This window comes from Homalodisca vitripennis, chromosome 3, assembly GCF_021130785.1.
Source record: "Homalodisca vitripennis isolate AUS2020 chromosome 3, UT_GWSS_2.1, whole genome shotgun sequence".
In the NCBI taxonomy this organism is placed as follows: Eukaryota; Metazoa; Arthropoda; class Insecta; order Hemiptera; family Cicadellidae; genus Homalodisca; species Homalodisca vitripennis.
This window is the reverse complement of record NC_060209.1, coordinates 35,496,884-35,523,245: the sequence shown is the minus strand read 5'-3', so window position 1 is coordinate 35,523,245 and position 26,362 is coordinate 35,496,884. Positions and strand designations below refer to the sequence as shown.

General features: G+C 32.5%; 1 non-coding gene across 1 annotated transcript; it reads right to left on the bottom strand.

Annotated features, from left to right (window-relative positions):
• Nucleotides 1–551: 551 nt before the first annotated feature.
• On the bottom strand, nt 552–709 carry LOC124358799. The gene has a single exon (XR_006922082.1). It is a non-coding gene; the product is annotated as a U1 spliceosomal RNA (small nuclear RNA).
• Between the last annotated feature and the right edge of the window lie 25,653 nt (nt 710–26,362).

Sequence of the window (26,362 nt, the reverse complement as noted above, 5' to 3'; positions counted from 1 at the left end):
TCATATTACATCACAAGTGCTTTCACTAAAAAATCTATGAACTTCGACTTTGGAGTTCCTCTTCATTTATCTAAAACAGTTCAAGTGTTAATGAAATCGTGGGAGCTATTCAAACAACTACACGGAATGTTGCATAGTAATTGTGTGCGAAGTCGCAGGTACGTGCTAGTAATAAATAAGAATCTTAAATATTTAGTCTTAAGATTAGAACCCTAAATATTTAGTACTATCGCAAATTTAATTTAACAAAACAAACCTTATTTAATGGCTAGACTGCAATTTCTAATTGAGTGCCAATGACAACTTTATATTACAAAAGATTTTCGCTTAGTGATATAAATAATTTCATATTGAAATTCCCATGGCAAGATCTAATTAGATACTCGTATTTATTTATGTATATATTTTTATTATTCTAGACTGTTAATACTATTGTACGTATCGACTTTGTTGAAACAGCTCACTTGTTTCATTTTGCAAAGAACTTTATATATCATTGTGAAATTTTAAAACCGTAAGAATCTTTTCCCCCGGTTAACATGAAAGAATAATTAGGGCGCGGACGCAGTCCCCGCTACCAAAATTAGGCGCCCGAGATACCCACATTTGGGGTATTCGCAGGATTCATCCCGACCGTAGTGTAATATAAAGGCCTCGTCGTGAGGGAACCGCCTTCGTGATCATGGTAACCCCTACGCCAGGTAAGTCTGAATGTATTCCCGCAGACTCTTGGTACCGACCAACACAAAAGTTTCATCTACCACCGAAAGGCAAACGGCAAGACACAGTTCTTATGGTCAATTTTTCATGTTAACACAGTATTATTTTTGCAAGTAAACTATTAATTTGTACAGGTTTTAAACACCACGGTGCAGAATATATTTCCACATGTGGCAATTTTTCCACCTGAGTTTTTAATTTGAAAAGACGCGTTATTTCAAAACACAACTCCAAAATTGTTTCCTTCTTTCTATTTTGTCATTAAAGATCATTTCAGCCACTTATTGTGCTAGCGAAAGAGTTAAATATTTAGTTCATGCCTCTGTCCATTACCTGTTTCTTTTGTCAACAGTACTTACTACTTGAAGATTTTTTCAGTCATAAACTCTACTACATTAAAAGCAGTTAGTATTTATCTTGTACAATACCCCAACAACGGTTACTCTCTTCACTTTGATTTTTAACTTTTCTCTAAGATACCGTGGACACTAAAGAAAAGCTTAAAATATAAGAAAATGTATTCAGCCTTTAAGCAATGTGCAGGGATTCTTTATATAATCCGGTAAGGCTGACATATTTTACGTCATATATCGTGAAACTTTTGACATTGCATGAGGGAAAGGATTACAATTTCCGGTGTCAAGGTGATTCGTACATTTCGTAAAACTTATTCCATGTGGTGTATCCTGAAGTGTCCGATTCTAAAATTCCAAATGAGTCTAAGCTTTGTACTGAAGTTATACAAATTGAAATGTCTCAATGTGCTGTGAACGTATGGTATTACAAATTAGCACTGAACTGTTCAGAAAAATGTGGTGTTTTAAATTAGAACATAGCCTATTATTTATTTAGCACACATTTTCTTGTCAAGACATGTTTAAGTCTTAATGCTGCAAGACAATTACAATGTTGCATGCAAAACTATTGAAACATTAATATGAAATACTAATAGGTGATTGAAATAAATAGAGTGTGAAATATGTGTGTTTCCAAATAACAGTATACCGTTATAAAATGTAACACTCAGTTACTGAGGTGTTATGTTTAAATTTGTGAATTTGTGAAGTAAATATTTCGTCCAGACTTCCCTCTGCCAGTTTTTGATGGTGACTTTCAGTACCGATTTGGTTCTTACAATGGTTACTGCAGTGGTTTAACTCTTGTCTTAGCCAATGTAATCTTTACATTCTGTGAAAGTCTCGTTTCAATTTCTTTTCCACGCTCTTCATCAAATCAAGCCAATTGAGCAAATTTAAAATCACTCTAAACTAACACATAGTTCGTCTAAAATAAGAATATTAAGCATGAAAAATATCCTGAGTTTTTCCCAACTGCAATGTCCAAAAATGGATATAGAACATAGTTGCTAAATATTTTAGTGATTTACTCTTACAATTTGACTTGTGTCAAATTTATCCGGCCTCCTTTTAGGTTGGCACAACTTACTTTTTGATAATTTAGTGATATCGCCAAGAAACCAAACGAAATACTATTTCAATAAGCATAGTATAGTAGCAAATTTTAACAAGAACCTGTATAGGCAATATTCTTGTTATTTTTGTTTTTTTTTATACAACTCTTCTAAAATTTCAACAAAGAATAATCCAGTCACAGGTTACTACACGTATTCTACTTTATATTTATAGAATACAGAGATCAATGACTCAACAAATTTGCAAAACACAATCAATTCCATCCCTTGGAACAAAGATAGATCCAATTTACATGCAAATACGTCGCCCAAACAATAATGAGGTCACAAAACCTGGACCAGGCGGCCGCGGCGCGGCGCCTTACTTTTATTGTGTCTTCGTAAAACTGTCACCTACTGAAATTGCAGTCTGGAGTAGTGATATGTTTTAAATTATTATCAGCACCCTTATTATGGAAAGAATAGGTAACCAAACACTCGTTACGTTTGAATAAAAATGCTGTTACAGCATTTTAAGGTTTATCCCGCTTAGGCCCTTTCCCTCCCGCGGATTGGACTAAAACGTCCCATATTAAAAGAAGAACATTAGTTTACTGTCCGATAAAAGGTTAGTTGACTACAAACCCTATTACTAACAATCTTATTTACAGTTACTATATTGTTTGATAAAAAGTTAGTATATATTGAACATTTAAAATAACAGTAGACACATAAATATTGAGAGTAAATGAAAATTCAGTCAATTATTATGATATCACAACAACAGATTGTGAAGCGAGGAATTCAAACTGTAATGTTATTTTATTAACCGTTTTGTATTCTCTATAATATCAAACAGCATAAACATAGTAATAGTTCATATGAAAGATACTCTTTGAATTTAAGAGTATTTGCGGAATACACTGAGTTTCCTGGAATCATATATTACACAATTTGTTTGGAATTAACTCCTACAAGGACGTTTATCTAAATTTTCTGGAACATGTTAAAGTGTAAAGTTTAATGTCAATGTGGTGGTAATATTATCTAAAAAAGATACTAAAATTAGTAATGTTACGTATAGAATCAGTGTTTTTTTTTACCTTTGCCTTAGAAATATAATGTCGAAAATCTGTAACGTATAGTCTAAGCCAATAAATATAAAATTTTAATTGATATAGGTATTGTTTTTAGGTATGGATATTTACAAATAAATTTTTTTTAAAGCAACAAAAGTTAATGTCATCTTTTTCGGGATGTATGAAATGATTGTAAACCGTTATAATGTATGCTATAAAATAACGAGACGGTGAGAAATATGGTCCTGAAACTTATTGAAGCTGCGTACGATATTCACATCCGAGGTTCCAAACTGTGTTATTTAGCTGATTTTCATTACGTCCAGAGAATTAAACGATTACCCAAATCGTGGATGGTTTTTTTGAGACCCTTGCTCGTAAATATAGGAAGCAGAGAATATTGTGAATGAATGAAACCCTTTTAGGGTGCATTGGCGTACTAAGTCCGACATAGGTATCTCGGCCGTCCTGGTCCAAGGCCAGACTCAGTTCTACATCCGTTGCATCGTGAATATCTAACAAAAAAATCATTCGGACTCATATTTGGTCGATGAAACGTCTCTGTAGATCTTGTAAAGGGTTTTAAATAACCAGTGTCAAGTTACTCCTCTGTTTCACTTTCGGCATTATTACGATGCGTAGTTGAAAACCTCCGTAGTGTTTATTTTGTGCCGACCAACGACTTTTAGCGTCTTCTACATTTTTTTAAAGTCGTTTGTTTAGGAATAAATACAGACTTCTTATTATTATCATTCAAGTTGTCAACAAACAAACACGTAAAGTGAGTTTTCATTTTCATCTGAAATGGCGTCGACAAGCCGAGGCGGCGGTGATGAAAATGTTTTGCATGATGATGTCATTGATGATGATGCACTGTTTTATTTTAATAGTAACGATGATGATTTTTGATCCTGATTTTACTATTTCTAAGAACCAATGTGTAGTAAGTGTCCGTGATTTAGATGACAACGAGACTGAACAACTTTCAACGTCAGTTAAGTTTAGGCCTAGGCCTAGGCCCACGCAATCTTGGACTCCATCCTTACTTGTGTTTTGAAAATATCATACTACAAAAAAATATAAAGAGAAGGCCTGGAGTGATTTGTATGTTTAGTAAATAGGTTCAGACAGTAAATTTTTCTTTTTGTTCATTTTTAATGTTATGAGTCCAATAAGCCATTGTTATATGAATTACTTTACCTATTTTAGTTTTTTTTTTTTACTATCCTACTAATATTATATTTAGTTTTGTGAAAAAGAACTGAAGTAATTGATGTAGACCTAATTATTTTTCAAGTAGCGTAGGCCTACATCGTTCACAAGACCAAAAGAGAGGTTGTGTAAATTTTCAGCAGATTTGAAACAAATATGTAAACATTTTGATCAAAACAGTGCAGTTTCTTGTAATTTTTAAAAAATCTGAATGCAATTATAGAAGAATATATTTTTTTATGTCACATGGAAACTTTCTCTTTAATACTTTATATGGCTGGAAAGCTTGATATCTCAACCTTTTTTGTATCTGTTGTTTAGCACAGAGTAATGAAATAACCATAAAAAACACTTTAAGTTTTAGTAAAAATAAACTTTTAACTCTACATTGTTAGCAAATATTACGTATACAGTGCTTGGTCACTACTGTAATTCACATAGCAAAGACAAGTTACTATCTATCGTTTACTATAAATTTAAAAACTGTTTTAAACCCCTATTTTAGTTGTCTTTTGACGGAAATAGGCTTCTCAGACCTGTGTATGTATATATATTTCCTTGATCGGTGAAACAGCGTAAAATGAACTATAGCACAAAAATACTCAGACCGGAATAAATTACAATGACCATAAATATACACTTTTTGGGAAATTGTATTGATCGTGGAAATAGGGTAAACAGCAACAACAACATTGGCGTCGCAAATATAATTCATTCGAACCAGAATTGCTCTTACATGGGCAAAGCCTACAACATTATGTGCAAAGCCCTGGGAAACTTGAGGACTTGAAACTGGGCTGATCTTTTTCAGGACTTCTTATTTACACTTTTTAAAATAAACCAACAATCCCCCGCTGCAAAAAAATGACTGCGGAATATTTAATAAAAGTATAAGAATTTTAATATTTTTTGTCAAATGAAGTTAAATTGTTATTTAAAACCCCTAATGTGTTCACTTTTACTTTGTAATTATTGTTATCCATACAAAGATAATCATTTACATTCAAACTCATCATCTTCAGTTTTGGAGGTTAACGGCTTAGATATCACTATAAAACATTAGAAAACATACGTAAAAACATATTTATGCTTATTTTTCAAAAACCATATGAGTAAAGAAAAAATGTAAACACACTTTATTTTTCTTAAAGACACTTTAAAAATTGTGTACAACATTATGTATACCTTATGTATTTTATATATTTAAGTTGGGGTCAAGACCAAAATACTCTTTAAAGTAGTCATGTGGTATATAAGAATGAAGCTGAGTTTATTGTGAGCAACAAATCGGAAACAGAATAAACAAAACTAAAACGTATAAAAAAACAGGGTGTTTCGTAAATTTCAAGATTTAAAAAAGAATGCCGCCACGTTGAAACAAGTGAAATAAATGAAATCTGTTTTCGTCAATGAGTTCCTTTTAACAAGACCTTCAAAATTATGTATGATTTTCCCCATTACAAATATTTTTAAAAAAATGTTAATTCGAACACTTGACTCTTAATGTTGGAACACATAGAAATTTAGGAATATATTTTCAATGGACTTCCCACGGACGATTTATGGTGACAGTGCTTTGTTTTGTGCCAATACACCAAATCATTCTCTCGCTATACACACTGCACGGGTAGCCTGCCTCACACCGTATAAAACATTATGTTAATTGAGTTTCATTCGCTAGAATTTATTGTTTGTTATTGTTCAATCATGGTCACTATGTAAATGTATTCAAATGAAAACAAGGATGTTCTAGTTGAATAAATCGTTATTCATATTAGTTTTAGTCATCCACACTTTCCCTATATACATATTGTACTGTATTCAGAATAGTTCAATCATAAGAGTAAAACATAAAAAGTAATCTTAAAAGTAATTTGTCAGACGAGGGTTTAAAGAGGATCCAAGTTCGCCTTTACTTAGAGACATGACCATTAAGAGACAAAAAGTCCATTAGGCAACAAAATTTAATGTGCTCCAAGATTGATGAAGCTTTGACACAAACCGTCTTCAGATGTGAGTTTTCAGATTTTCGTGTCACATAAATGTGAAATAAATTGATGAAAATGGAATAAAATGTGTTTTGTCTGTTTATAGTTATTATGCACTGTTTAGTAAAACACTACCTATATACCTACTATATATGTTATTTGATTTAACATAAAATTTAATTGAGTAAATGAGTTCGTTCCTTCCAAAAACAGCAAAGTCAATATGAAAAACTGAACATCTTGGAATTAGCTGGCCACTTTTACAAGTATTGTGGCCAGTACAAACATAGCAAAATAAAATACAATGTTTGTGTCAGAGTCCAGTTTCTTACCGTGTTTCAACAGCCGAGTCGCTCTCTGTCATTCTGTGTCTTAACACTAGCATTCGGCTTATCAATAAACTTCTATACCTTACTCACTAGATAACAACTGGCTTACAATATATAACAAAAAAATTATGCTTCTATAGTAACAAGTAAAAATAAAAACCCAGCAAATATACAGTACACTGATTAAAAATCGTTTATATTAAGAACATAAACCTACTCATCTTATTTTATTTAAATTCAATTTACTGTAAATTAGTGCTAATTTTGAATTTGAAGTTAATCATAAAACCAGTTACACTCTTCAAAAGATAGTAAAAATGTCTTTAGCATAGAACTGACGAAATTTATATTGTTTGCTAACTTTATTTCGTACGGAAATCTATTAAAAACCTTGGGACCAACATAGGAAAAAGAATGTTCAAATGCTTATTTACTTTAGGAATTCTGAATTTCACCAGGCACCTGGAGCATTACTTAATTTGTAATATATACAAACATGGGGATTTATATATAATTTTTCAAATTTACAATATAAAAGTAATGTAGAAAAGAAAAATGTCAGTCTCATGTCCAAACATTGAAATTAGTCGAAATGTATGTGGGCCTATAGTATAAGTGGGCCCATGATGTTTTGTTACCATCGATATAAAGCTACAAACGAGGGCTACCCAGAAATTAAATAACGTTTCGCTCCGTAGCCGCTAGGGGCGAGACTATCACCGCCATTTTAATGTCATGGCGTTTCTATCTCCGTTTCAGCCGTGCTATCTGGAGGTTACATGTGTTAGTTTCAGTAATATTAGTACTGGAACTAAGCTAAAGTTTACAAGTTATGTGGGAGATGCATAATTTAGACCATACATTTCTTTCTCACACACATACACTTATTAGTTGCTTCACAGAAATAAAAAGAGAAGTTTCATGAAAGCTCAGTGGTGAATATTGCAAACAAAAATCGTATAGATTTTCAACTCTAGAACACGTATGTGATTCGTGAGGTTTTTGAAATTATAGAGTACAGTTTAGAGCATTATAAATGAACAGTGCTATACAGTGCAATAGCCGTTTTCAAATTATTGCTTCAGAAGACAAATATGTTATGTCAATATTCGATTATAAAAAAATATACCAAAGAAACTCTTAATCAACTTAATCATTCTTGACAGTACACAAACGAGAGCGTGCTAAAACCGTATTTTAAGCAAAATATAAACGTATTTTCAGATCCACAAATAGCGAATGATGTAACATAACTAATTATTGAATTAGCTCGTGTATGTTGTCATCAATATCACAGCAACGCCAGCTTAAATTCCATCAAATATCAAAGGTTAAGAATATTATTGCAATTACATTAATGAGCACGTTATGGTGAAAATCCTACTTTATAATAATAATTATTCAACAGTACATGTGGAATTATTCAAATGTTTCATTGTGTACTTTACCTTAAATTGAATATATATATTCCGACCTCCTAAGGTACACACTGTCAACGGAGTCTTAGTTATATACATTAAAAACTTCATGAAACACGAAAGAATAACAATTCCTGAATATTTTTGTTGTGCCACAGTGATGGTCTGCGTGCTCTTAGATAGTAATAGTTATAGTGATAATTGGTACATCGTAGTATTCAACAAAACAGTTACAAAATAACAGCTTAATAGACATTGCTAGTTTCAAAAAAATGTTTGTAATATTTGACAATAGTACATCAATAGTCATGCTCTAGGATACAGAATTATATCTTGTGATACAACACTACAAATGTACCAAAGGTCAAAACATTGCTAAATCCTCTTAAAAATATAGCGACTACCATTTTAAACTAGAGAAAATGACGATTGTTACAATTGTGCATAGTACAATAATTTTTGTACAAAAATAAATATTTGTGCCGAATTTCAACTATATAACATAAATAAAATTGTTTTAGACAAACTAAAATAAACGGGCTGATTGTAAAAGGAACATTTTATAACTTATTTTAAAACGTCCCTCTTAAATAATATTTCATCCAATAATTAATTAATGCACCAAAGGTTTGGGATGTAGTTTGTAAACATCCTGTAAAAATATTCTGACGTATTCGTAATACAGACTGAATACTTATATATTCTTTATCACAGGCTGGTTACCTTGTTTACTATTACAGGTATTATGATGGATAATGCTCATATTTAGATAACATTAGCGGGTAAAGACCAATAATACTAACTTTGTCTCTAGTCAGTATTATTGGAAGCGCCTAGACACGATTCCTGTTATCGGTCCTTTAAGCGATAATTTATAGCGCTCTGTTTAAATAATGGTAGTAGTGATACACATAGGTTGAGGCTTTTGGAGGTTACAGTTATAACTTCGATCAACATTAACTTTGGCGATACATTATTTTAACGCATTTATGGATGAATGTTTGAGAATGAACGGTCCTCCGTATTTATAAATAACCCCTTCTCATTAGCTAACCTTTAGCAAAGCCTATCAAACTTTGCTAAAGCTTTAGCAACAATTTTTTTATGAAACTGGTGATCTCATTTACTTCAGAATTCTTTTCCCTTAACACGGCGTTTTGTGAGTGCGGGAGAAGTCGATACACGAGATGCACAGTAATGACGAAAAGGTGCTACTGTCGCAGACATGATAAAACCTGCATTCGACGTCTTGTGTCGAGCAGCAACCAATTCTGCTACAAATATAAGTTCTTTGATACAATTTCGCTGCTACAAACAACATAAATCCCTCTATATAGTGTTCTAAAAAAATATAACGAATTTGGTGTTCTACGGTCACTTAATATAATTATGAGAATATAAGTCTAGTACGAATTCATTTTGCAGGAGTTGATTGTTGAAAGTGAAGAATTAATCAGCCTACAGTTACCATAATTGTTTTGAGTGTACTACGTGTTCCTAATTAAGCCACTATCCAATCAGAATTTTCATTTATACTATGCAATTCGCAGACCTTTAATTAAAGTTGATCTGGTACCCGGAAATTTAGAAATTGTCCTATAGAGCCAACACATTCATTGTGATAAAACAAGTATCTCTGAAACTAGAGTGTCTCTCATTTCAGTGGTGTATTTTATATGGCTGTATTGGTAACCGTGATTTGTTAACGACGTTATGAAAACGAGTATTAATAGTTGAATATAGGCGCTACTAGTTCAGAAAACTGGTTGTTTCAACTTCACAGTTAAAAATAATTACGAAAAATAAGTGCATTTTTAACTTGATATCCAGTACAAACTTAGTGTTTTATCTTTAATTCGTGATAATGATGAACTATTTGTGATTAGCGGGGTTCTGTACACCTAGGAAAGTACAGTGCTGTGAATGGTTTGTTTAAACCATACTTTATGTGTTTGTTATGATTTATAAAAAAAAGAAAATAGATTTGATCTGGGAAACAATTTATCCATAATATGAAACATACAAAGAGACTGTCTAAAGATTCTCATTGAAAACGGTGGTTTATAATCGGTTTATGGTTCATACGATTGTTTAGTTTTTAATAATATGTTTAAGGTAACTATGCAAGACATAAAAATGCCCTGTCACTAGAGAAAGTTCCGATTGCCAGATTTAAATTTAGCACCACATTAATATATATACTAATCAATTAATATAACTACATTAATCGATGCATTTTGTTGAAAAATTGTTTAATCAGCAGAAGGCATGCAGCATTCAATCTCTTAGAATTAGACAGTCTAGGGTATCTGTGTATCTGATATATCGGCTTATTACATCTCCATTAATCAATGACATGTACCCAAAGGCACTCATTAGTTTGGCTGTTCAATGAGTTATGTCAGGATGATTGATATATTGATATCTGAGCTTTGATTTATCTGTCGCTGATTTGACTAAGGAGAGGTTCAAATTTGAATATATTAATCAAGTGATCAAAATCGAGCTTTTTCATTAAGGAGAGGAAATATTAGCATGAAGCTAAAACTAAGATAAACTAGCTAAACCGATACCGATACTTTTCTTTGTGTAATACGATGTTTTATGCTCAACATTCCATTGAATAAACCCTTCCCACCATAGCTACGTTATGTGTATAGAACTCGGTAGCTCCATCGCGCTTAGAGATCGTGTCTAAAACAATGAGAATACCTCTTCATCAATAGTATACTTGATGTCCTAGCCTTGGTGTATTTAATGTCGAAACGATAAAAAGACTTTGTTTTCTTCTTTGTCACCGACTTCTTTTGGACGAACGTGACTTATTCCAGGAGTCAAGTTTGTGAGAACGTCAGATGCCAGACGCTGCACTAAGAGGAAGGTGAACTGAACATTTCGATTGAATAACACTTCCCTCTATAGCTACGTTATGTGTATTAGGGAGAATAAATTTCAAGAGGAGTATATAGTTTACCCGGAACAGTTCATGATTTCACTGCTACTATTACTGTATATCCTTTTGAGAAAATCACAATTTATTTTTTTTTTAAGAATGTTTTTCATATAGCAATAATGTGAGAAATTAGAAAAGGCAATCCTCAAAAAGTGATCGGTGTAGGCATTATCAAGGAATATTTAGGTTTCATTCATCACATACAAACTAAAACCTATTCATTTATTCCGAGAATACTGTGCCCATGCAATAAGTTGCGGTGAACGTGAATCTCTCATGCGTATAGAAGTTTATTTATAGGATGATGATTCCATGTGACAAAATTTTTAAAGGAAATGAAAGTGTCAAAAAGTTATTTGCCATTATGTAATCTACAGTTAGTCTTTATAAAGGATGATTAAGGAAAAATCTTTTGGTCACTTCTACGAGCTAAGTACATCCATGGAAATCTGAAGGAAAACCTTGAAGGGAAAATTCGGGCTAAACCCCTTTTATGGGTAGAGATTATTGTAAAGAGCATTGAAGCACAATGAGACTATAAGTACAGTTTTTCATTTATACAGTTTTTTACTAAAACTCTAATCCAGAAATTTTCCGATCATCCGTTTAAAAAAAATATCGAACAGGGAAGACTGATTAAAAATCGTATTAATCATTCTACAATTTCGGTGAACACGTTTTATTTAGCCTAATAATACGTGGGAGGTGAACATGAGACTCTATCAATCTTAAACAATTTTATGTCGTCCTGTAAAAGTTGGTTCTCTTTCAAATTGTCGTGATAGCAGCGAAAAATAAATAATAACCCATGTACAACAAGCAAACGTAATTTGTAACAACTTTATTTTATTTTACACGTGTAAAAAAATTACTTAAACCTCTTTATAGAAGCTTTATAAAAAACAATAACTTTCTGGATTTTAGTTGTAAGCGATATAAAAATCATACTAGACAAAACAAAATTTCAACTGATCTATCACAAAATGTCATCAAAGAATAACGATTCTAAACTAAATACTTCAGATATCTACGGTAATAAACAAACTAAAATACTGTTAACCCGTGTAACTTACAAATGTAAAGCTTGCTCTGTCATCAATGGATGTACTGTATATACAATATTGTTCGATTACGAGGTGCAAATGTGTTGGAAAAATATTCCCTAAATCTATTACAAATCTAGGTTAACGTGTAAAACAACCTAGGTGGCAACAAAACAAACAAACACGAACGTACCGTAAATAGTTTTACTTCAATCAACTTCAATCACATTGTATAAAATTGCATTGTATTAGGGGTGGGTAATTTTTCAGCTTTGGCACTTGTCAAAGCAATGTATAAAATCATTGCTCTGCTGTTACTGTTGTGTGTTCAGTGCGTTATAATAAACTTCAGTCCTATACAATACACAGCCGCATGTGAAACTGTCTCACTGACTGACTGGGTGACATATAGATACAAATTCTAACATACTTCTAGAAGTGCTATAAACTTGAAATTTGGCACGCAGGTACCTTTTGCAATATTACCCACAGGAAAAGTCTGAAAACCGGGCCTTTTTACTTTTAAACCTCTCAAAACAATTCGAGAAAATCCGCGCATTTTTTACCCTTGTAGGCCTTTTTTGTAAGCCCGATAGCGGGCGAACCTTTGCAGCTGGCTCGGATCTGACGGAAAATTGTTAGTCAGGAATGAAGTGAACTACAAAAAAGGTCTAGTGGCTTTTTGTCCTATCTGCTATGGTTAGGCAACAAAACGGTCGAATATTTGCAATTTCAGAGATTTTTTGTTAAAAATAAAGTTTTGAGCCCGATAGCGGCCGAATGATTGGTCGCAGCTCAAATCTGATTGACCCATTATATTAGCAAATTACCTGATCTACAAAAAAGGTCAAATGCCTTTTTACCATTTCTCTATAGGTTTGGCCAAAAAGCGATTATGTGCAAGATTGTAGTAAGTTTCATGCGAAAATTTAGTGTTTTGGGTCTATAGCAGCGAAACCATTGGTCGGAGGTCAAAACTATAATAACACAATATGTAGTAAATAGCGTGATCTACAAAAAAAGTCCGGTAACAAAACCCTATCCCTCAATGGTTTGGCCGAAAACCCCGTTTAAATGGTAATATTTTATAATTTTTTACATGAGAGCTCTGTTTCTGGGGTCAATAGCGGCCGAATAGTTATTCGTAGCTAATTTTAAAATCGTTACTATCAGGTATACCTATAGTATATTCCTCTGATAAATATTGCTCTATATTTCTTTTAATTGCACAGACACGACAACTTTCAGTAAAGAACGACGCGTTTCTTACTCGCATGAAAATTAACCCCCCCCCCCCCCCCACCCAACCAGAGTTTCACGGTATATGTTACAAACTTTAAATTTGGCATAATTCAACCATAGCCCAAGTGACTCCTAGAAAACACCTAGTAGTTGCAAATTCTACATTTAAATTACTCTTAAACATTTAGAAAACCTGGCTGGTGCAGTCTTTCCTCCCAAGCTCTGTACCGCTAAACCAGAGAACTTAGCTTAAATCTGAGGGCACAATCGAAAGATAAAATTAAATTTCCGACATTAAAGGTCCAGTGTTTTTTGTCATATCTCCAACGGTTAAGCCACAAAATGCCCTAAAGTCTAAACTTTGGGTAAATCCGGAAAAAATAACACAATACGTTTACTTTAAACACCCAGATTTCTAATCTAATGCTCGGACTTAACCTGTCCCCGAATTCCATTTCTCCCCCGAATTTTACCAACGCTTGAAAAGGGGCCTGGGGGCGTAGCCCCCAGCGAGCCGAAGGCGAGTGTATAATATACAACTATACATTTCGATAGTATAACAACATTTTATTAGGTCGTAAGCAAGTTCAATTTTCCTTTTCTTTTCTAAAAAAAAAAGAAAACAATTTAGATGTTTAATTATAAATTTGGAAATTTTCAATTTAAATTTAATCTAATATGCAGGCTGACTCTATACCTTTTGAGCTATAATCTTGAAAACAAATTCTGATGGAAACTTTTGTATTCGTTTTCTTTGTTCTTCAACTTATAAACTCTGAAAGTTTCCAAAAATCCGTTTTGAAACTTTCAAATATATGTCCTGTTGTTTAATGGAATTGAATTCGTCTTACGTCACATTACTGTTTATATTACGTTATGCTTTAGAACATCTCTTAATTTAAACACAGTTACTAGCATTTAAATTTACCGTTCTCCTTATGAGATTTAACGAGTTTAACAGAGAGCTATCTCATACCAAGATATATGGCCACCGCTATTTTTACTTTAGATTAATTTTTTAGAAAACATTTGATATAACATTATGAATTCTTTTTATTACTTAATAATTTTAATTTTCTGTATGGTACATAATATATTGACAAGACATAGTACAGACGCAATTTTTAAGGACTAAAACACATGAATTTAACTAACAATGTAAATGACAAATAATTTTAAAAGGGCAAAATATTTAGATTGCCATCCATAAGATATATACACTGATACTACGTCTCGTAAGAAAAGTATTTACTTTGAAAAATAAAAATTATTTTTTATAAATTTAAATATAAATATATTTACATAATTATATATATATATATATATATATATATATATATATATATATATTATATAATTAGATATACAGTAATTATAATTATAAATTTAATTTTTAACGTGAACTGAAATTTACTTTTTTGGTTATAGGCCAAAACAAGATAATCAACACAAAATATCAAACTCATACTTCAACCTGGGCATTTTTATATTCAACCAAATAAATGATTAGGCCCATGCAGCCTTTTATTAAATATTTTACCAAATTTTGTTGCTGCTTTGCTTGTTAATGTTCGGTCAATGAAATAATATAATGCTCACGGTTGAAGATAATGAACACATCAAAATTTTGTTTGCTATCTACTGTTAATAAGATTTATATAACTGATTGGTTGGTTAGACTAGATGGTCAACTCTCTGAACAGTTTGCAGCTGGTGACCTAATTAATGAGCGAAGTTGTCGAAGGCTGAGGGCCCTAGTAATTCTACCCTATTACAGTAGTTTTCACCAGATATCGCTTAAACTAAGTTTTATAGCAGTAATTCAAGAGCAGTACAAAATAGTCCGTAACAGTTTTTTTGGAAAATGTTAAAACTTTATACTCTTCAATATATTTTCTATGAACATGTGAAAACCTTTTTGTGTCCTTCAGATAATTGTTTAAAATACTATTTATTAGGCTTTTGCCTAATAAATAGTTTTTTATTTTTGTTAAATATAATGTGTTTTATTTTTAATGCGCCATCGCTCCCCTTACCTTTTTGTCTTGTATGTATCGTTCTTTATGCAAAGCTCTTATTAATCTATTTAAGCGGCATTAATAAAATTTAATTTTTACGTAGAAACATGTTCAGCTTCAAACAATTTTAAGATGAGCTTCGCGAGCGATTAGTAATTGATTTGATTATTACTTCACTCTTGATTATTAGTGAATTCCTTTAGCGAAACTTGTATATGGGTATTGACGTCATACTTATAGTAACGCCCAAATATTAGTTAGGGTTATCAACAAATTGGTACAAATTTCCTATTTTAATTACTGAAAGATAGGCAATGTATTGAAACATCAACTATTTTGATTGAATAGGCATACGTTTTAGAACGTGGTGCGTGAAAGAGAGTGCAAATGCTACTACTCGAAACGTTGTTTGTTGTCAAGGGTAGTAGTATAATGTAATAATATAGGCCCGATGTGGGGGGACGAACGGGATCTCAACCCCCCCCCCCAAGAGCGTTTTATTTCAAAATATAGATCACCTAATAATATACTTTCGTTTAAAATAACATATACGTGGGAACTTTGAAATCAGTCATAATCTAATGTATAAATTCAAACATTATAACTATTTTAATTTGCGAAATACAAGGCACCGCACATATGATAATTCAATTTTGTTAAAAACGCTAAATATTTAAAATCACCGTCACGCACCAACTACGAATGTTAGGTTAGTTCTGGTAATAGACGTACCGTGATCAATATTGGGTGGGGAAGGGCACGCACAGCATATTAACATTTTGACACCTTAAAGGGGTAAGTTTTTTGTTGAAAAATTATGTTTAGTTGCAACCTTAACTATTTTATTAGAGTACTAACTAATCTATCATAACTGAATTCAAAAACTAAACTTACTTCATTAGTTTAAACATAATTTTTAAGTGAGTATTGAGTCTGTTCATCTGAATGAACAAAATACAGTAGGTATACATGTAGTTTTTCATTATGATTAATAATTCTGTTAATAACATGTGGATATTAATAAAACTAGTATTAAGTACGTATACGATCATTTGTTTTAAGTATAGTTATTTATATTATGAATATTATAGATATAATCTAATTGTTTTCTAAAAATATCTTTCCTCAAGTTGGGGGGGGACACGTGGCCCTTTGTGTCCGTCCCACCCCCTCGCCTATGGTTCTTACTATTCCTTGTAGCTTCTACCTGTACCCGGTTCTTTCATTAACCGAGTAAAAAATTTACTCGCACTGATTTAGAATCATACTTTACTAAATACTCCTAAAATAGTACAAGTACACGTTCCAGTTACTGTTACTAAACGGGTTCGAGTATTTTTTTACCAGGAATCTGTAAAGTATCTGTGTGGTAAAAGTGCCTGTAACATTAACCTGTGGCATTAGTGCCTGCGGACAGACAAGTACCCGGTACAAAGTATCTGTTACAGTAGTCCCGACATGATCAGTTGTTACAGTAGTCAGCGAGTTGGCTCTGAGCAGTTTTGTACTGCGTTAGTTTGTTGTCATCCGTAACACTACGAGGTAACACCGTTCTGGACAGTCTGGTGATTTGCGTTATAAAACAAGCAGTTGCCAGTTATGGTAAATGAACAAAATCTGTTTAGTTTCACCTGAGTTTGAAATTAAACTTTTACCTAAACACCAAATAGCGGTTTACATAATCACACGCTGAAGATATCCACAACAGCTATGTAATAACGTGACCAAAGCTGAATTTTGTTGACCTGGTCAAGAATAAAAATTAAGATGATATTTTCATTCTGTTCTAAAATGTTAAATAATGCGAGATTACACTATGCAGCTAAACCTACTAACAGTTATCTTACGCAAGTTATACAGGGTGTTTACTAAAGGTGTTCCAATATTGTAGTATTTTGTTCTAGACATGAAAATGAACAAAAAACTTCATATGGAGGTATGTTGTAAAGCCTTTAGTTTTCCGTCTATCTGTCTATATATGATTTTTACCAAAAAAGTTATAATCAGTTGTTTTTATTCGATTTTAATGAAACAACCACTGTTATATTTAGAATAAAGTTTACAACATTTTAATATTCTTGTAAAATTTTCATACAGGGTATAGATTTTGCGGAATTTATCAAAATTTATGATCGGCTGCCATTTTGAAACGGGTAAAGATAATTTGTTCATATTTTTTTCTCAAATGGGCATACAAAAGGTCAACACAACTGCAAAGTTTCATAACTGTCTTTACTGGTATTATAAAAGATATAACTTTTTTGGTAAAAATCACATACAGATAGAATATAGACGGAAAACTACAAGTTTTAGGACATACCTCCACATGAAGTTGTTTGCTCATTTTCACGTCTAGAACAAAATACCACAATATTGGAACGCCTTTAGTAAACACCCTGTATACATGTGCTAAAAGTTAGAAAAATTACTTATATTTAAATAGAAAATCTAAGTTTTAAAAGTGCTACATATAACATGCTATATCTAGCTGATTCTGATAAATTTAGCAAAACTTCTGCTACTCATTCAGAGTCGGTAAAGATCAAAGAAACCCGTGTTACATCTAGCTTTTACTACATTTAGCAAATGCTATATATAGCAAATGTTATATAGCGTGTTTTGCAACTAAGTATAAACCCGCTTCTACTCAATTACAGTAAACATGAATTTATCATGTATACGCGTTTGGCCTTAATTGGATTACAAGTCTCCGAGTTATGAATTTTCACAGTTGCAGTTTGGTTGTAAAAAACCCGGTATTATCATAAAAACTTGAAATTATTATTAGTAAACACTTTTAAATGTCAAAACAAAGAAATAAACAAGGTAAGTCTTAATATAACTCCCGTTTATTTCAGTTCTGTTATTTAGTTTGTGGTCAACTCGGATATCTAAACCTTTTGATCCGAGAGTAAACATCAAGCTTTAGGTTTGGTCTTGAATTGTGATTTAAACTTAACTATTTTGTTTACTACATATTTCGTTAATGTTATGATTCTATTTTAGTTGAATACACTTCATATAAACTGTATTTTTGCAGAAGCTTTTAATTGCCCCTGTATAAGCTTCCTAGTGATTGGTAGTAGAGTGGATTTACTGTAAAGTGTATACTCTCTGATATGACGTTTGCCCTCCTTTTATTAGTACAGGAGTACTATAAAATAACGATGTTAGTACTTAATATTAAAAAACATTTCCGGGCGATAGTCTTCAGATCCCCTCCCTACTGATATGAAAGGTTTCCCGTACCCATTACTCTCAGGTGTTCCAGACACACCCTAGAGAAGATTTCTGGGTGCGCCACTGCTTCTTATACTACATTAATAATGTACTATTAATCTTTTCAGTAAAAAAAGCTTTGTTTTAAAAATATCCATAGACTAGTTTTAACTTAAGCATGAATAATAATTTAAAGTAGCTACAAACGAAAATATATTCTTTATTATAACTACAGAAATGCTATGATATCAATCAAATCATGGAAATAAAAATACTTGATTATGTTGAGTATATAATATGACATTTCAAGAATGATTCCTTCTTCTTTAACTTATAATACGAACCAATAATAAATCAGGAAGTTTCGGATCACATAACAAGTAAACCATTGAAGCGTAAGAAATTGAGTCGTATTCCTCGTCGCTCCATCTCGAGTATTCTGACACGCTCGTACATTTTAACGCTGTCACTTATGTAAAGTTATGCTTTAAAACTTCATATTACAATCTAATTATACAAAGACTAAGGTGGTTTTATATTTTTCGAAGGCTTAAATTTTTAAGCCTAGTAGAATTGGTAAATGTAATCTTTTATTTAAATAACCAATTTTCTTTCAGCGATTATTAACGTATACTAAGATGTGCAAGTTTTGGTCATACACTTTCAAAATAAAACTTCATGATTTTTTTTTAATTCCATACTTTTGACCACAATAAACGCAAGTGAACAGTTAGCACATCGTTCTAAAAGGCGTAAAAGGATCAGATCATAAGGTAGTTAAGACCCACAATAAGTTTTAATTTTCATAGCAATCTTCACTTATATATTAATAAATAATGAAGTGATTCATAATATGCAGAAACATTAATTTGTAGTAATGTATGAGTATATATTTTGTAATTTTCTTTTACATTGTCTTTCTGACTGAATAATTATAAGTAAAATATTACAAAACATTTTCTGAGATATCTTGAATGTTAGAATATAACAAGATGCTAGATGTGCATTCAGCCTTGGTCCCCAGAGCCAATCCTCTGATTAGTTACAATGTATTCCATAGGCAATACTGAGTGTGGGAATAGTTGGAATATTAGCCTACAAGGCTCAGTACATCATTATCAAACTTGAGAGGTTATGTGTCACTGTTAGTACGCGTTTTGTAAACATCAAACATCAAAATGTTTTTCAAACAACAACCTTATAAGATCTTACCTACCGAAAAAGTAAGGCAATAGAAATCGTGTAAGGACTATTAATTTTTATACATCCTTAATGGAATAATAGGGCCAGAGAAAGATACAGTTTTTAGCAATCATGAATTAGTTTACAATTTCTTTAATTCCAATTTTAGTTATTCCAATGAGTGTTTCATAACATACTTTAAAGAGATTAATAAGATATTTTGGTATAGAAATCCACACGCCGTTCTAAATTCGTAATAATAAACGTTTACACAATTATTTCTCAGTAATTATATAAAAACATATCTGGTACTAATTTCAATGAAAGTGAATAATATAATAATTTGTTATATGCTATTCGTACATATTTCAGGACATAATTTGCAAGTAATAATTCATTTACAACATTAAAAGATATAACCCATTAAAGTTAAATAGAAAGGAATTTAAGATTAAGAAGAGTGTTTGATTGATTAAAACTATATTACATTCAAAATAACAGTTCGTGAGTGGGAAAAGCAACCTGGAGTAGCGGGGGAGAGGAATTTCACTGACCATACTTTCACATTTTCTTCTTAATAAATAACTTTGCACAAAAGTGCATATCACCCTTAAAACTCTAAATTTATTCCAAAGCTCTTACAAGTTATTTACCTTCCAGATCTTCAGTTGAAGTTATATCATTCACAAAAATATTTCACTCAGATTTTAACCTATAGATTGTTTATTTCATTTGTAACCAGCTTAACAAATACAGTATAGCCCTTATCAAGACAAAGCATCAGAGACAGGCAGCTCAAAATAAGTACATGGAGAAGAGTAAAGCGTTAAATATGTGTACTTGGTTATAAATAATTGTTTACGAATAGTCAAAAAAACGTATGTAACCAAATAGCCAGATCAATCCACTAGCCAGTTTAAAACAAACGTTAGTAATTCCACTCAAAAAACTAATTAATAATAAGTTCAATAAGAAATTGTCTAAATCTACTTTGCATTCGTCGAAGACGACCACTGAATCAGAATTTTAGAAACGATTTAAGCTGGAGTGAATGCATAACAAAATTGTCGAAGCAATAACCTATACATAACATATACCGGTAGCAAAACCACAAATCGGGCCAGTCGGAACCTTGCAAAATGTTAAAAAAAGTTATATGGGCATTCGTATTAAGGTTGTCCGATCTTGATGATTCAAGATTGTTAACTGGTATAAATACGATATTGCACTCCAGGTTTTAGATCGGTAATTATTAAATGAAACCACGTTAAAGTACAACTGTGATTGGGGTTAAGATGATTCATGCTAGAAGAAAGTGGTGTGTGGATAAATATCTCAGTAATAAATTAGCTAATAATTTCGCATTGACCATCAGAATCTTCATACAAAATTTCAAGTCCACAGGTTGGTTTGTTCTCGAGATGTAAGAACAGACATACAGAAATGAATTTTTCCACTCGAGTGATAGGCTTTCCTAACGCTCAGCCAATAACACAAAAACGGATTACCTTAGGTGTAATGGTTACAATAAAAATACCGCTAGAAAAACTAAAAAGAGCAACGGAAAGTCTAATCAATATTATTTATAGTAAAAGTCCTAAAAATGTCTTTGAACAATTACATACTGTAAAACAATATGTGTTTGATTCAGTTCTGAGTTTTAATGATGGTCTATGAGGCAAATTAAAATATTATAAAAGGACATACAACTAATCTGCAATGCAATACATATCCCTTTTGAACTAGATGCCACTTGAATAAAAGGCGGAGAAATCGGCTCAAAATTCGACCAGAGGCGCCAGGATTGTTAGTACCAAAACGAAACGTGTACAGGTAAAAACGGAACAGCAGCTAATAATCTTGCATATAACCTAATTTTGCCCTAAATCTTCTTTTCCAATACTACGTTTTTCTTTAAGATAAACTTTTCTCAGAAAGTAAAAAGGATCATTTACTTAATAAAGGGTGAGGCAGAAAGGATGAACGGTTTTCAAAAAAGCAATATGTCGTTACCTGTGCATATTCACATGATCTTACCATTTTAGAAAATTAATGTTTGAAAACAACATCTGACAGGTGACGGCCGTTTTCAGCGATGCACTTTACAAGCCGCTCTCGGAAGTTGGCTTCTACTCTTTCTAACATTGCCCTGCCAATTTGTTCGACTTCCACACGAATTGCTTCCTTTAGTTCTTGAAGTGTACGTGGTTTATGCTGGTAAACACGTGACTTGATGAAACCCCACAAGAAGTAGTCGCACATGGACAGGTCTGGGGAACGAGGAGGCCAATCAATGTCACCAAACCGAGAAATGATGCGACCACGAAAAACAGTCCGAATTGCTTCCATTGAATTTCTTGCTGTGTGAGCTGTTGCCCCGTCCTGCTGAAACCATACTTGCCGGATAGGAATACGTTTTCTTCTTGGTTCAAGTAGGAAGAATTCAGTGAACATCTGTCTATAACGTTCCGAGGTTACAGTTACAGTGGTCCCGTTGTCGTCTTCAAAAAAGTATGGACCAATAACAACTGTACTGCTCACAGCACACCAAACTGTCACCTTGGGACTGTGTAATGGTGTCTCATGCATTAATTTTGGATTTTCATCTGACCAATAACGAAAGTTCTGCTGATTAACAGTACCATTCAAATGAAAATGTGCTTCATCTGTCGACGTAAACAAAATGATGTTTTCATTTTGGTCAAGTATGGCCTTCATTTCTCGAGCAAAATTTAGCCGCTTTACATAATCGCCAGGATTCAATTGTTGAACCATGGCAATTTTGTAGGGATTAAATCCTAGATCGTTATGTAAAATACGCCTTACTGACCGATTACTGATGTTCAGTTCAGAAGAATGTCTCCTAGCAGATCGACCAGGACTACGGAGTATGACTTGCCGAACTCTTTCCACATTTTCTGGAGTGCGTACAGTGCGATGAGCCCCTGGCGGTCGTTTATTCATCACTGTTCCTACTGAACGAAATGATTGAACCCAACGTAAAATGGTGTTACGGGTGGGTACACTGTTATTTCTCGCAAGATTGAAATGACGACGAAACTCGCGCTGAACTGCAACAATACTCTCATTATTACGAACAAAGCTGTCGTAAGTAAACACACGGTGTTGCACACTCCACGACTCCATGATGACGACTCAACAATGACTAGACAAAATGGTATGTTCTACCGAACACATGGCAACTTCAGTCGCCCCACTCCCACTACCCAGATCAGAATACTATCTGTTCTAAAAACATTCATCCTTTCTGCCTCACCCTTTATTTTTAATTTGTTTATTACAGTATTGTACATATACATGCAAATTTATTCCTATAACTCAACAAAAACAGAAAAATTAAAATCTTATTTGAAAAATCAAGGTTATAATGTGTAAAGATAATATTTTTTAAAGTCAAAATTAGCGTCTACTGTACTTTCTATAAAACAGTTAAAACAAAGCAGGAACGCCTCAAGTTTGTACGTTTTGAGAAAAATACACCTTAAAAGATGAATTTTAAATGAGTAGTTGGCTGTAGGGTCTTCATACTTCCTCCTATACAGTATTTGTTTAGTGTGATCTACAACTCTTACAATAGATCGTTGCAAACCAATCTTTCAGATAATGTCGCCATGTTTGGCGCTATGTGTACTATTTGTGAGGATTTGGTTCGCGCATCGAGTTTCCTTGCCCCACTGTTGCCAATTCGAGGAGTGGCGTGGCTCAGACCCCCTACATTCAGTATCAAACAGACTTCTGTCCACTGCCTTCACCACGTCGAACTTCTATATCACCCATCTACTAGCGAATCTCGTCTGTGTGTGCAATATTTATTTAGTATTTCGATATTGTATTATGAGACAATGGAAACACTCAGGTATGGCAGGAGTGTGTAGTGTATGAGTCAGCAAGAGTTAGCACTGTGCAGGGGGTGAAGCAAGTGTATCAGTGGAAGACAGTTGATCACCAGCACGTACTGCTGTCTGCTGTTATTGACAGCAGCACTGTGAGTGAAGCCTTGCGACACTAATGCTCTACGATGATGTCGTCACTAAAGTTTTGTGCACGCCTGACAACAGTCTATAGAAATATCTGTAGTCTGTAATATTACTACTTACTAGTATAAGGGGTTTCAGTTAAGGTCAGGTCAGATAGTTGTATAAGAACTTAACTCTACTAAAGTAACATGAATTAATAAGATGAAACTAAGTTAGTTTTAAATAAATGTTCGACGCTAGAGCTTCACTTGGCTGAGCTAAAATATACACTGCCCATAAGTGCAAATATACCTTTTAACATTTAAAATATATGCATTAGTTTTATTATAAAGTCTTAAGCATCAGACATGCAATAAACATTTTATGAATTAAGACGAAAATGAATTAATATTTTAAAGCTTTATTCTATTTTCTCATTAAATTATCTCTATATAAAAGGCAAAGCCGTCACTCATTACTAATTCTCTAACTTCCCGATATCCCTTAAAATTGAAATTTAGCACACGTATGCCTCCATGACTTAAATAGAAAAACTAAGGCATTTTCATAAAAATCAAGCATATGGCAATAACCCCTAGAAGGACTCCCCAATGTCCTACAACAATGAAATTTTACACACACGTGACGTATGCTCGCAACATACAAATAAAATATTTGCCATGAAGGTATACAACCATTAGGGTAGAAGTTGATATGGGGTTGCAAACCCTAGAATAACTACATTTTTGTTTTTCAACATCCTACTGTCCCAGACAGATTAAGTATGGCACACATGTGTATTATGCCTTCGACAGACTACCGGTTACCGAAATAACTTAATCGGAAGTAGATTATAATAATCGAAAGTGACGCTTTGTGACCAAAGTAGATTTTTCTAACAAAACTTAATATAGGTATCTTAGTATATATTTTTTTCTTAATCGGGACAACGAACACTACCAATGTACCAGAAGTATACACCAGTGACAAAAAGTAACTTTTTGATAACATTGGAAATTTCAGACCAACTTATTTAACCAGTAAAATGTACAATAGCGCCGGAAATATCTTGACAGGAAGTTTATTTTAATTGTTAGTACATGCTTTTTGACCGAAGAAGACTTTTGAGACGTAAGCCTATGTATATTTGTATATTTTATTGATCAGGATTACAACGCAAATGCTAATATACCCCTAAATACCTTAGATTGGAAATAAATTACAATGACGGGAAGTTGTCGTTTTTACCATGGAAAATATAAACTGTAATGAGTTTTCAAACTTATTTTATATTTTTTTTAAACCGAGAAACAATACAAACGCTACTTCGGCACCAGATGTAAGTTAAAAAGACCGGAATAGATTCATCTTTACCGAGAAAACTGTTTCAAATATATGTATGACGATTCAAAATTATTATTATTATAGAGCTCTCATAACACCAATAAGCTTATTACACCATAAGTGTTTCAATTAAGATTACTACGGGCTAAGTATTCATCAATTTTGTTCTAACATATTTCAAAAGTTGTTGAAATTGTTGGAGCTATTCATTTAAATAATATGTAATGTTTCAGAGAAATGTTTGTATTTCATTGGTACTTGTTCTGAAATTAATCAAGAGATTAGAATGTCTTTCAGTTGAATCAATCATTTTCAGGAGTGTTTATTATGCTATAATAAAGGATACACCTATGACGTAACTATTATTCAATAGGAAATCGCGTGTAAAGATGCGGGTAACTGCAGATATCAATAAAAATAAGACAGTATTCGATAGTTACAAAAAGAGTTTTCTTATGTTACACAAACACATTGACTTTATTTACAAGATTGTTAATTATGTGTGTAAATATTCCAGATATAAAAACAAAAAATAATATGTATATATATTATCCTTTTATTTAACTTTAAAGATTGTGCTAAAATTAAATTTTTACTTTGAACATTTCCATTTGAATTTAAATGTAACCGCTCTAATTTAAACATTCCTTTAGAAAGAACTTTATACTTAACATTTAGATATTAGTAGATATTTGATATAGTATAGGCCTATTATCTTGCTGCCAATCATTTTATACTAGCTAATATTTTTATGTGTATATAGTCGTTGTTACTGTGTACATAGTACAAATCTGACACAATCAGTTCAGTTTCTGTTCAAAGATGGAAAGAAAGATACTAAAAATAAATGTGTCATGTTTATATATGCTATACAAAAAGCCTGAATGTATTTTGAAGAAAGTTACTTGGCTATGCTGTTTCGTAAGAAATTTGAACTGTTTATTGTTGTAGTTGTAACTTGTAATCATGTAATGTAATGTTGGTTTGTTTTCGTTACTGAACTAGCGGCAAACCTGCTTTGCATGTGACCTATCCTTAGAATCTTCCATATTTGACTAACATTACACTAATAGGACATATATTATATGAAAATTTTGTATGTACGTTTTAAAATGTTATATGTTTACCATAAGTCGGATCGTTTTATATGTTGCATGTTTTATTGCATGTTACAACCCCTGTAGTGTCCAGCAAACAATAATTCTATATAAGCAACCACATGGCAGT